Consider the following 13,108-nt stretch of genomic DNA (forward strand, 5'->3'; position numbering starts at 1 on the left):
GCGCGCTTTAGAGCCCAGGAGAGCCTGAGCGCTTTACAGCGGAAAGGAAAGAGACAGACAAAAGAGGTGGTATATACCGCTTGGTCGAGCTATATTTAGGGATGGCCAGCATTGATTCGATAAAGGGACGAGAACTTATTAAAACTGTATCCATGTTAATTTTTAGATTTGCCTGAGAAATATAGCCTAAGTGCATTATAAGAATGTAAGTTTTAATTTTAATGCTCATTTTTCACAAGTTGATTTTTTTATTCAAATGAAATATTTTCTCAGCTTTTCGAATAGAAAAGTGAAATTTTCAGGTATAGGCCTATTTATTTAGTAGCCTTACAGAATGTTTTCGTAAATCTAATATACAGTATATACGATTTACTGAAGATAGTGTATTGAAATTTTTGAAAATATTCGAATGGAAATTGTTTGTAAGGAAGTGAATTAACAAAGGAACTACTGTTACATCATAAGCAAAAGATACGTGCCCATGTGTTATAAAAATTTCAGCTCTATAGCTTCAACAGATTTCGAGAAAATAATTTAATATTCTGATGATAGGAAGTTGCTCACAAATATCACCTTAAAAGCATAAGGTGGTAAGAGTTTTATTATGTAATATTAGTTACACTTAAAACAGATACAGTGCCGAGGTAACTTTGCTTTGTACTGTAATATTGTTTTGATTACTTTATTGATTACTTTTGTAAGGCTAAAGATACTATCAATATAAATTCCAACTTATCATGTCATACCCAATCTCTTCTTTGGAATATCACTTTCTTTATGAATGATGTGTTTCATCCACTTAATATAGTATAATATTATACTACTATGGAATTTAAGTGAATATTCCTTCTTAACTCTCTATTATGTTATTAAGATTTAAAACACAAGTGCAATATTAAGAAATCAGTGTTAGTACTTTTGTTTTACAGACAATATAGATAATATTAAACAGAAAGAAGCCATATAAAAATAACGACATAAAATTTCACGTTCCGTTTGAAGTTTGTGCACCACTGTTTTCTTAATCCAACAGGTTGCTTATTCATATACACAGCCCTTCCTCTTTCCATACTTAGCGCTTGCTGCCCGCGCACGACGTCAAGGTCAGAAAAATGCGCTTGCTTTGACATCACTGATGTAGGAAGTACAGTCTTGTCGCACAGGTCCCAGAAAGGAGACTGCGTATGATCAGGGAACGTGCGACCTGGATCACAAGAGGACTAGTTCATTTCATTTAGTGTTCTACCCAAGGGCAGATCTTTCACTGCAAACCCACCTTTCTCCAATCTTTCCTATTTTCTGCCTTCCTTTTCGTTTCTTCATATGATCCATACAGTATATCTTAATCTCGTCTATGATCTGATATCTTCTTCTACCCCGAACTCTTCTCCCGTTCACCATTCCTTCCTTGCATCCTTCAGTAGGCAGTTTCTTCTCAGAGTGGAAAGACCCATCATGCCATGTTTGCAGTTTTTCTTGGGAAAGATAAATGCTGTAGCTTCTCGTTGCTTTCCGCACACCACTCTCTCTTTCGCATCTTAAAAAGATCCCAGGGGGTCCCAGCGTGGAGGTGAGAAGAGTGGATTTCACTAAATAGGCTCTCCGGACTTCACCTAAATTCACCACAAGAGTTAAATAAGGACTAGTTGAGGTAATAAAATTAGTTTTGTTTCGTTGTATGTCTGATCATGCGCACTGCCTCTTCCCTGGGACTTACAAAGTATCTGTGCATAGTTTCAAGGACTATTTCCAGGGAGAAATGCAAGCAGACAGCGATCATTTCTCTTCCCCGCAACAACTGTCCTCGTGAGATCAAGAAGGCTGTGCCGTTACTCTCTTACAGTCGAATGAAATCGAATTAGCCTATGAATTTAATTAATGATGCAAACTTTTTTCTGTTTGTTTCAGGGGGATTGTTTCAATAATAATTTAAAAATATATATTTTATTATTTTTAAGTTCCTTTATGGTGCGAAATGGCGTGTTTTTTTTTACGAAATATTCACCGAAATTAAAGCATTTAATCACCGAAATGAGGGTAAAATAATGACCATAAAATCACACATAGTTATACGATATGTAACCTTTCTCTCTGATCAATCTAATTATTGAATGTAGGTAAATGATTATAACTGGGAACCAGAAAGAAGCGAAATTCTAGAGGGGAGTGTAAAAATGCTGAAACACGCTCTCTATGCACACTGAAGAGCCCATATCCTTATGAAAGGTGAAATCTTAAATGGCGAAATACCACGGCAATTAAAGAATCTCTGGTTAGTATAGTCTAATTTCGCAAAAAAATGCATTTCCTTCATTAGATTTACTCGGCGTTGCGCTGGTTACCTATCCGTACCATCTCTCGATTCAAGTTCTCCAAGATGAGCTGCGTCTTTACTGAAGAAGTTCTTCTTTTTTTTTTCCTATTCACTGCGACGACTGCAGATGCTGGTAACAAATGAGATTCATTAACAGTGCGTAGGAAATACAATCAGTGCCAGTACAGCTTCTACGTGAGTTGTATTCTAATAGTGCCAACAGTACATGGACAGTGACAGATGGAAGAGGTATTTTGTATGGTTCTATTGACTGGGGATGTATCTTGATACCGTTTGGCAAATGTCTGTTGGGAGTCTTCAGTTCACGATGCCAGTACCTTTGACAAACCTTCGAAATAGCTTGTATTGTTAGTTTTGTTAGGCATATTATCAAGCCACTACGTGAGTAGGCCTATAAAACATGCTGGTCTTCTTAAATTTGAGTTCGCACTTCAGATTGATATATGAGGGTTGATACTTTTGCTGTAGCCCTGAGCCACTTATATTTGAAAAAAAAAAAAACAATCTCACCTCATTTTTCCACATAGTCTCCTATAATAGCAGATTGATGCACTTCTCCCAGCGATGCTTCAACATTTCTACAGCTTCCAGGAAGAAAGGTTGTCCAAACTCTGCACTGGTTTACTGCATTGGATGGAAATTTCATCCCACGCAGGTGTTCTTTGAATTTTGGGAATAGCCTGAAGTCGCTGGGTGCCAGATCTGGTGAATAGCCTATAGTGCAGCGGTCGTCAGCACAGAGCACCCTGGGGCTAGCGTCTCTTACCCGCGGAGAACACAGTGCACCATGGTGCACTCGTAGCTACTAGCGGGTATGCTCTCTACCTCTTCCTGCTGCACGATGGTTTACACGGGACGGCTCCGCTTACCCTTTGCACATTTCAGCGAGTGCTGACGACCACTGCTATAGTGGATGGTCCAGCAATACAAATTCTGCTGTTGAAATTGCAACCATTGCAACTAAGTACTTGTGACTAGGAGCATTGTCTTGGTGGAAAAGAACATTTCGCCTTAACTTGCCACGATGTTCCTCGATAGCATCCCGCAATTTTTAATTTAAATTTGCACAATAAAGATATGTTATTATGGCTCCTTTCTGCAAATAGCCTGTCAAAATAACACCTTGAGCATCCCAAAAAAACAGAGAGAAAAACCTTGCCGGCTGATAGTTAACACCACAGTCTATTATATACAGTCACGAAGCTTGAGTTGTGAGGATGCTAGGAACAATAGACTGTGCCGGTACTATTTCGCATTGTCTGTGATGAGGCGATATTAGCGATCCTAGTGGTTAGCAACTATCTATGGATGCATATTTACTACGTATTGAGCTTCGTGACTGTATATACTAGACTGTGGTTACACTTAGAATTTTTTAGATGTCGGTGAACTCTTAACTCTTAAATTTCCACTCCATACTTTCTAAGAATTGAGAATAATGAGAAATTAGGGTTATCTTCTGTTATATGAATCGTGTTCATCTCGAATTATTAGAAATTTATTTGAATATATATCTGTGGTGTTCGGTTAAAGGGGGATAAGTCATTTTTTGTGCAGATGGAATTTTGTTTCCCAGATGAACACACAAATTAAATTATACAAATGAGTGTGCAGAAATCAAAGAATACTAGCAGTTGATGTGCTTTATTTGTGTAGAAAATTATTTGCAATAATGGTTCGAAGTTTAATTTTCATTTATCTTCAAACTCATTTTTATGACATCTTCCTTTACCCAAACAACATAGATATACTATATATCAGGGGCGGCCCGTCCTTATGTGCTATAGTGCTACAGCACAATGATAATTTTGGCTCAAATAATGTATTTGTAATACTACCATAGTATTTGATCTGTCATTTGACAATTTCCCGTGGTCATGTTCATGACGCGTTATAAAGTGTTTAGTCTTCGTGCCTTCTTTGGTGCCTCGGGGGGTTCGTTGTGCTACTCAAAGCTCCACATGAAAAATGTAGACAGTTATGCGCATGTGCGAAGCTGAAATCACTGCTCTGATTGGCTATTTTTACGCGGGAAAGTGCTGTAGTCAGCTTCAGCACAACACAGCTTGGAGATTGCAAAAGTAAAGCGTAACGAAAGAATGCTTGTTTGTGGAAGAATTCGGAACTATGTACAATGTATTTGGTAATTCAAGTGTCCGACTGCTGCTGCCATCTACCAGTTGAAGTTGCTGGCTATACTATACTGAACAAAAGAGTGTTCCAGATACAAGTTGGATTTCTATACGGTAGACCTGACTTCCGAAATATAAATGGCTGTTCAATTGTCACAATACATAGTATCCAACAATTTACAGGATCCATTCTGTGAAGTATCGAAGTTGTTAAATATTTTGGTTACAACACCAATGACCACTGCTGAGCCAGAAATATGTTTTTCTTCCTTGAAACGCATAAAAACGCTTTTAAGGAACACTATGTCCCAGGATCGTCTCACTGCTCTTGCAATACTGTCAATAGAAAAGAGTGTGATGTCCGAGATGGAGGGGTTTAACACCAAATGAAAAGTTATGCAGTACGAAAGAACGTCGTATGGACTTCATATTTCATCACTAGACGAGACTCCAAATTAAGATAAATACATAAGTGTAGGCCTCTACAGTAGGCCGATATAAAGATTGTAGCACACTCATTATTCTGACCACCAGCCGCTACTGCTATATGTTGTAATTAAATTGATATATTTACGTAAAAAAGCTTCCATCGTAATCCTAATATACCTCTAACTAAATGTAAACTAAATAAAATAAACTGTTAGGACGGATGGTGACCATGTATAATGGTATATTAAATTTACATTTTAGCAGTCTAATTAATGGTATGGCATACTGGCTATTTCCCAGGTTTGAGATGCGTACTCGGCGCATCAAGCCCACTTTCAGAATCAGTGAAATTAAATCTTCTCTTTGTGATAAGAGGTGAAATGTTTATCAATTTTTATATCTATAGTTTGAGCTTAAAATATAAAAACATAGGCCTATTATACTTAATTATGAGTAGTATAAGAGAAGACTTTGCTCTTAAAATTATTCTATTGTTAACAAAATTACACATTAATAAAAATAAAAGGAAAGTATAAACAATAAATACTAAAGAACGGCACCAATACACAAACACAAGAATAGAAGAAAATTCATTACATTAATCTATCAGAATAACAAACAAAAAAGTCTACATTAAGAAAGTTGAACCTATTATAGCATATAAAACACAAAATATATTACACAGATATCTAAACACTAAAGGGAAACAAATAAAGAACTATAACCTGACGAGAATACAAATTAAATGCGATAATTGTCCTCACTTTTAAAGTAAGACTAACAGGTAGGCCATGGTCATTTCAAACAGAATGCAATGCCGAGACATCAACAATTATAATAAATCCAGTAACACAGAACATTTTACACTGCTCAAAATAATTAGAGGAACACTTGTAATAAATTGAATAAGTTGGTGTTTTTTGAAGCTGCGATGCTAAAAATTGGACAATATGTAAATTGGAACATTAATTTAATCTATGGATACAAAATTTAAAGATCCATGGCCTAAATACAGACTAGCCTAATTACCTGAAATAACAAATAACTTATGGAGAAATCTTTGATTACAGAAGGCACTGACAACTTCTAATTGGTAAGCTTTCTGACGTTGCTGTAGTGACGAATGCTGATTATTGCCTTGTTTATTAAAGACTCTTACAAAATGAGACATTTAAATGAGTTTGAAGTGTACCATGCTCTACTTCTTTTACGACAAGGTCAATCACTGAGACAAGTGGCTAGAGAGCTTGAGGTTTCTCCTTCCGTGTTGTCCAGGTTACGCAACAGGCACAGAGAGACAGGTCAGTATTGTAGAAGACCTGTCCAGGGCCGTAAATGTAAAACAAGTCCCCAGGACGACAGATACATTGTCCTATCTGCTCTTCGACAGCGTACAAAAACTGCAAGAGACCTGCAGAATGACCTCTATATGGCTTCCGGAACCCGGGTTTCAGACCGAACGGTAAGGAACAGATTAAGGAAAGAGAATATTCGTCCAATACAGAACCTTATAAGGAGCATGCCACGAAGTGCCTAGCTGTCATCGAATGTCGTGGAGGCTATACACGATATTAGACCTTTATAACGGGTGTTTAAGTTTGATAAGTAAAGACAAGATTCAATTTCTTATATGGTGAAATGTTTTAAAAAGTTGTTTGTTGACATTATTCATTTGTTTTTATTGATATGGAGATAAATGTGGCCATAAATAACCAAAAATAATATACTTTATTAATTTCATGTCTGTACTTTTATCCAATGAAAAAATATTTAAATAATTCATAGTTTTCCTCCAATTGTTTTCAACAGTGTATCAGCATTAGTTATACTGTAATTATTTATTACAATATATTATACTATATAGGAACAGATATGGAAATATTACATATGGCACTAAAATGTCAAGAACAATACGAAATATTAAAATGTACAAGAATACACAAAAAATACTCAACACAAAATTAAAATTTAAATAACATACCTACACTTTTTGACCTAACACACAATATATTGTTCCAGTATTTAAGAAAATATTTCACTCAGACTGAAAACATTAACATGTTAGCACAATTCCATGCTTCTGTATGACCAAACAAAAAATGGTAGCTCATAGTACTGCCAGCCTCCGCAGGGAGCGCTAATCAAAGGCATACAGCCACTCTATAATAATGTGGTAATATAACTCGTTGGTAATTATGAAGAATGAATCCAGAGTCCCCGCCATCACGTTCCACTTCTTCCACTAGATGGTTTCCGACACAACGTACACCAAGGGGGGTAACATTTGCAAACGAAGTTATACTAAACGTGAGGAATGTTACTACACGTGTGTAGCCTATTATGTGACAGGTTTGATTAGGTGTGTAGTGAGAGGTTAGGATAGGTTAGATTAGGTGTGCAGTATTATGTGAGGGGTGTTGGCGATATTGAAAACCTCCTCCGACAAATTACGTTACATTCAGGAAATATGGCGATGTTTTCATTCACGCACGACAAATTCGATATATAAGTAAGGAAAGTAGCTATTGGGTGCCATAGGGGCCTACAGCTCTTCCAGTGATCACATCCAATTTCCACTACTCCATGCTATAAATCCTAGGCATTTTCAAGGTATTTTAACAATTTTCTCTAGTGGCTGGTTCATAAGTAACCTTCACCAGTTGAACATATCATTAAGCTTTCACATTTACATTAAAATGAAATTGATTATGGTGTCATATTCATTTATTTCCACTTTATGTTTTATTGGATTCGAAATTAGACTGCTTCGTTTTGAGCACATCAAAATTTCAATCATCCAAGGCCTACTGTAACTAATGACGTTACCGGTACCGCATTAACAGAAATTATGACAGATTTCTCGAATGCCAAGCACATAAATGTTTCACTTTAAAAAGTAAACATTCATAGTTCTGTAGGAACTTCTATATGATTACATTCTTGAGAAGGTAAGTCCGCTTCTTGCAGCAAAATAATTCATACAATGTGCAGAAGTGTGAGCAAATAGAAGGCAACGATCGAAATTTTTTAATGGTCAACTGGCATGAATGTACTTAGGACCTCCCACACTGTCTAGTGCAGGTACACCAACTGAATGCTCGCATCGGGGAGGCTGTGTGTATTCCGCTGCCCAATTGGTGGTTCAACAAAAGAGGGGAAGCTACGAATCAAGTCAATGGCGGCGCTGGAAAGGGAATTCTTTGTTGTCACTAACATATTTGTTATACTGGGCTTTCATTTCAAAACTTCCAACCCCAATAACTATTTATTTAAATTTAGTTTAATTTAAACAAAAAAAAAAAAAACACGTCACTTTAGATAATGAGGGAGGAGTTTAAAACCAGTGTTAATTGCATTCTAGCTTTCACCCTCTCCCGCACTCTACCCCTTCACCCTTGGAAATGTCGAATGGCACCCCTATATTTTGAGAGACCTACTTAAATTTGAAAGAGTATTCAATTGTTTATACGTTAATTAATTTGTTTTACATCTTTTGTTTTCTATCGTCGCTTGGCAACCTGGATTGTTATTGTCAGTTGATTGTAGGATGAAAACACAGTTAATTAAATAATTAAATGTAAAAAAGTATGCATAATTGTTGGCTAAACAGTGTAATACGTTAATTAATTTGTTTTAAATCTTTTGTTTTCTATCGTCGCTTGGCAACCTGGATTGTTATTGTCAGTTGATTGCAGGATGAAAACACAGTTAATTAAATAATTAAATGTAAAAAAGTATGCATAATTGTTGGCTAAACAGTGTAATACAGTGTAATACGTTAATTAATTTGTTTTACATCTTTTGTTTTCTATCGTCGCTTGGCAACCTGGATTGTTATTGTCAGTTGATTGTAGGATGAAAACACAGTTAATTAAATAATTAAATGTAAAAAAGTATGCATAATTGTTGGCTAGACAGTGTAATACAGCCTATTTCGGAACTCCTCTACATAGCATTGCCATAGTATCAAAACCATACATAAATAACGTAGGTCTAAATCCAAATTTAAGCTTTTATTATTCTCTATCTTTTTTAAATTTTCAAAGAATAGGTTTAGGCTATAATACACAACCATAATATTCCTTAATATTAGTTTGTGTTACTACCTGAAATAACCTGTAATCAACAAGAGTCCTTATACAGAGTGTCCCAAATTGATTTATACGCTCTTTGAAATATTATTTTCCAGCAAAGAAATGAGATAGAAATAAATTTTTTCGGTTTGTGATTCAGAAGGCAGTGGAAAGCATGGAAACATGTTCATCTGTTTATAAACAAACATGGCGGTGCAATTATCGTGCAATGAACGTAAGTAGATACTGAAATGTTATTGGAAAGTGGAGAATGTTGTTGGGGTTCAACGACGTTGGAGGGTTGAATTTGGAACACAACCACCAACAAGGTTAACTATCACAAGAATCCGAGACAAGTTTGAAGTCGACGGAACGGTGCAAGATGTGTTGAAAGGGCGGTGCGGAAGAAAGAGAAGTTCCACCGATAACGAGAGTGTTGATGCAGTCATGAAGGTGTTTGCACAATCCCCAAAGAAGTCAATGATGCAATGTTCTCATGAGATTAGTATCAGCAAATCTAGTGTTCATCGAATTTTGCGAGCTCAAAAATGGAAGCCTTACATTCGGAGACTTGTCCACGCACTAAATGAGGATGACCTAGATAGGCGACAGGAATTTTGTGAGTGGTTCTTGAACATGAGTGATAAAAGGGAAGATTTTTAAGACTTAATTGTTTGGTCACATGAATCCAATTTAAACTTACTGGCACAATTAAGAGATACAATTTGTGTACTAGGCTAACGAAAACTCACACATCTTTCAAGGAAAGGCAGTCAATCTTCCAGGAGTAACAGTATAGTGTGGTCTGTCTTCCAGAGGAATAGGCGTAGGCCTAATTGGGCCGTACTTCTTCGAAGGGACTGTCACGGGTGAGAAATACCTGCAAATGTTGGAAACCACGATTCTACGCCTTAATGACCTCTTTAAGAATGCAAAGACGGGGCTCTAGCTCACTTTCATGTCAATATGAGGAATTTTCTCGATCGCACGCTCAATCAGAGATGGATAGGACGAAGAGGAAGTGCTGCGGAGTTCCCGCCTCGATCTCCGGATTTTACCCCTCCAGACTTCTACCTCTGGGGAGCTTTGAAGGACACAGTGTACGCCACAAAACCACAAACATTGGAGGAACTGAGAGTTCGGATTGAACATGCCTGTAATGGTATTCCATTAGCAACAATCCAGTTGGTATGTCGCTCTGTTGTACGTCGTTGTACAAAAATCGTATTTCTGTTTCATCTCGTTGCTGAGAAATAGTGTTTGAAAATGTGTATACATCAATTTGGGACACTCTGTGGTTTTATTCTCTTTAGCTTCAGTCAACAATAGACCCTAACAATAATCCAGGTTGCCAGGCGAGGATAGAAAACAAAAAATGTGAAACAAATGAACAAGGTGTACAAACAATTGAATACTCTTTCAAGTTTAAGTAGGCCTATCAAAATATAGGGTTGCCATTTGAAATCTCAGAGGGGGTGGGTGAGGGAGGGCTGACACCTTAAATGTAATTAATTCTGATTTTAAACTTCCCCTGAATATCTAAGTGATGCATTTTTTGTTTAAATTGTTAAATTTAAATAAATACTAGTTATTTAGAGTGGGAAGTTTTGAAATGAAAGCTCGGTAAAAGCTTGGGCCTACATGTTTTAATTAAATAGTTTATTTAGACTGCGAAGTTTTGAAATGAAAGCACCTTCCATAGGTACTCATAGTAATGTGTAAATCGGGTAAAAGAGGAAACTAATCAATGCAAGAATTATGTTGTTTGTTTAGTCAACTGTACTAAGGCAGGTTTCAACTTCATAAGTGAAAGGAATTGGCCCTCTAATCCCATAATCTCCTGGCTTAGTTGCCTCATGGGCGATGCAAGGATTACATAGGCCTTCTCTGTTTATAATTGATATGAGGTTTAGCCTCCTAGTAGGCTACTTTTCAGAAATTGTTTTACAGAAGTGGATAGTAACATTTGAGAACATTTAACAGTTTACAGAATGAAATCAAAACAGATTTCAGTGCGATCATACGGAAGATTATAAACTTAAATAGACCTAAGTAGGGTACTTAGTCCTAAATAGCCTATTAGATTCCGTTCATACTGTATAAAAGTATTTCTACGCAATACGTTTTTATATTAGTAGGCTATTTTAGATTAGAATGTAAACCCAAGTAGGCCTATGGCAAAAGAAGCTTTTAATAGAAAAAGGAGGATCTTCTGCGGACCTCTGGAAAAAGAACTTAGGAAGGGACTAGTGAAGTGCTTTGTGTGGAGTGTGGTATTGTATGTGGCAGAAACATGAACATTACGACGAAATGAAGAGAAACGAATAGAAGCATTAGAAATGTGGATATTGAGGAGAATGGAGCGTGTGAAGTGGACAGACAGAATAAGAAACGAAGCTATGTTGGAAAGAGTGGATGAAGAAAGAATGATGCTGAAACTGATCAGAAAGAGGAAAAGGAATTGGCTGAGTCACTGGTTGAGAAGACACTGCCTACTGAAGGATGCACTGGAAGGAATGGTGAGCGGGAAGAGAGTTCGTGGCAGAAGAAGATATCAGATGATAAACGACATTAAGATATATGGATCATATGCGGAGACTAAGAGGAAGGCAGAAAATAGGAAAGATTGGAGAATGATGGGTTTGCAGTGAAAGACCTGCCCATGGGCAGAACACTTATGTACGCCTATGTATGTATGGAGTGAAGAAAAAGCAGTGGACATGCACATTTCCCTGCGATTCTATGTCAACAGTCCTGGCACTGTTCTATGTACATAAATTCACAAACTTGCGTACTTACCTAATAAACATGGGTAAAAATTTCATGGAAGATGTAACAATAATGAACATGATATTATCTCTATGAAGAATGATGTAACACTGAAGCTATTGTTATTGTTAACAACCTTCAAGCCCTTTATTTGAACAATTTGTATGCCTGTAATTTCTAAACTATTTGTCCAATCTAGAATCTAATTGCGTGTTTGAAAAGGCCATGGTCTATTTTGTATTTAGTACATTGCATTATGCAAATCCATCTTTAATATGTAATGGGACACGTTTAAACGCGATTTAAATGTTTAACGGTTATAAAAATGTTGCATATTATAAAGTAATATAGGCCTACTTGGTATGGTATATTATGAAACTAGTTTATAATATCAGTTATACTTCATTGTACTGCATTGAATGAGTCAATGTTTAGGGAACGAGTGAGTTTTCTAATTTTGGCAAAAGCTTTAGCATCCAACATGATAATATTTTACAGCACTGGTACAGTACAATGTGATTTTGACTAACGATGAAGACTGTTTATAATGATGGTGTATTAAAGAAGTCCTTATGTTGTAACCAATTTGCATGTAGGTTTTATTATCCTTTCCTTACCGTTTTTTTTTACTTTATCGTGAGCTATTCAACAGTTTGGAATTTAACTGAGGGGGGCACGGATGGCCCAGCACTGCGACCTATTGAGATCTATTGCGCTAACCCTCGATATGGAATGAGATGCGTGCCATAGATCCCCTACGCGCATCGCCCTAACCACATGACTCCCTTAACGACAGGTCCCTACAGCCGACAGAATCCATATACCATTCCTGCTTCGGCAACTTCCCCTGTCGGTCCGAGGCGAAACTCCTCCCCCGAGTAAGTCCGCCTTGGTTGCTCGTTGCAGAAGCCATCCAACGTCGCTTAACTACATTCCACGGAGGCCGGTCGAGAGAGCCAGCAGCTTCGGGAGGCCGCCTGTAGAGTGATCTGAAAAACCAGAAAGTGGCGAAGATGAGTGGGGTTCCATTCGTCTGACAAAGTTACCTGATATTCATCCATAGAGGTGAGGGAAAAACCACGAAAAAACCTCACCCAGGCAACTCATCCTGACCGGAAATCGAACCCGGGACCGGAGTTAGACTTGCTAACCCTTCAGCCACAACGGTGGACTATTCAACACATTAGTAAATCGTTTTCTATAAGGTCCGTTACATGTAGAGTGTATCCTTCAGTGGAATTAGCATATCGGGTACCACGCTAGTATACATTTTTGGGCCTTATAGCCTACTTTCTCTCGAATACCGTATTTCTGTCAAATATGAACGTTAAGCGGAATCGAACCCGCATTCGCCACTCCATAAGCCAAGC

The sequence above is a fragment of the Periplaneta americana genome, chromosome 8 (genome assembly GCF_040183065.1).
Source record: "Periplaneta americana isolate PAMFEO1 chromosome 8, P.americana_PAMFEO1_priV1, whole genome shotgun sequence".
Taxonomy (NCBI): Eukaryota; Metazoa; Arthropoda; class Insecta; order Blattodea; family Blattidae; genus Periplaneta; species Periplaneta americana.